At 46.9% G+C, this 1,377-nt stretch overlaps 1 pseudogene; it reads left to right on the top strand.

The window, feature by feature from the left end:
- Window positions 1-862: 862 nt before the first annotated feature.
- Window positions 863-980, top strand: LOC124597050 (annotated as a pseudogene).
- The last annotated feature ends 397 nt before the right edge of the window (window positions 981-1,377 follow it).

Below are 1,377 nucleotides of genomic sequence, written 5' to 3'. Positions count from 1 at the left end.
CGAAACAGCGCAGCCGAAGTACCTCGTCTCCCAGGCGCACCAAAGCGGCCCGATGGTGTCCGAAGCACTTCGGTTGTAATATCATTACGCTTATGTTTCTCATAACTAGTGAAATTTAATAAACAGAAACGGTAGGCTCTTACGGTAACCATGAGAGATTGTCATGCTGAAAACTGGGTTAAATACGAAGAAATGTGAATGATTATTTACTGAAAGAAGTTAGGCGTTTTGGCGCCTAACACCCGAATGTACCGGCCAAACAGAAGCAAGTTCAGTACAATTGGCGGACTCGCCCACGGGAATAGTACATACTGTACCATCTGCTGCTTGTACCACACTCCACTTTAGCACCATATGCTACTTCACGTTTGTCAAGCTGCTTCAAGACGAGCTTCTACCAAGGTAAAATACTAGCGGCCAAAGTCAGGAATATCACACTTGTTTTTCATTACCTTTTCGTAACTGGGATTCACAGTCACTTGAAATTTCTTGAAAGACATCATGTTACGCTAGTGACTGTTAAACTTCTTACTTCCACTATTTACGATATGTGTGCTCGCACTACTTAGCAGCGTTACGAATGTAAATAACAGCAAATGACAACGACATATATTTGTGTCAGCTTGTATAAAGTAGACATGTCTTAAAGCCAAAACGTCTGCACTTGATAATGACCCAAAGGCCGAAATTGCAGTAGTGGAAATAAAAAGTTTAACAGTCCCTGGCGTAACGTGATGTCTTTCAAGAGTTGTTTTTAAGTTCTGACGGGGGCTAAGGGGGAAAAAAAAGAAGGTAGGTCATAGCTCCTTATGTGTCTGTCGGTTCCAGGATGATTGTTTTGACTGGTTTCTTTGTTTTTAGCGGCAACGGCCTTGCCGCAGTGGGTACACCGGTTCCCGTGAGATCATCGAAGTTAAGCGCTGTCGGGCTTGGCCGGCACTTGGATGGGTGACCATCCAGGCCGCCATGTGCTGTTGCCATTTTTCGGGGTCCACTCAGCCTCGTGATGCCAATTGAGGAGCTACTCGACCGAACAGTAGCGACTCCGGTCAAAGAAAACCATCGTAACGACCGGGAGAGCGGTGTGCTGACCACACGCCCCTCCTATCCGCATTCTCAACTGAGGATGACACGGCGGTCGGATGCTCCCGATGGGCCACTTGTGGCCTGAAGATGGAGTGCTGCTGCTGCTGCTGTTTTTTTTTTAGCACTTGAAATGGTTAAAATGGCTCTGAGCACTACGGGACTTAACATCTGAGGTCATCAGTCCCCTAGAACTTAGAACTATTTAAACCTAACTAACCTAAGGACATCACACACATCCATGCCCGAGGGAGGATTCGAACCTGCGACCGTAGCGGTCGCGCGGTTCGAGAC

Source organism: Schistocerca americana, chromosome 2, assembly GCF_021461395.2.
Source record: "Schistocerca americana isolate TAMUIC-IGC-003095 chromosome 2, iqSchAmer2.1, whole genome shotgun sequence".
Lineage (NCBI taxonomy): Eukaryota > Metazoa > Arthropoda > Insecta > Orthoptera > Acrididae > Schistocerca > Schistocerca americana.
This window is presented reverse-complemented; position numbering and strand designations above follow the sequence as displayed.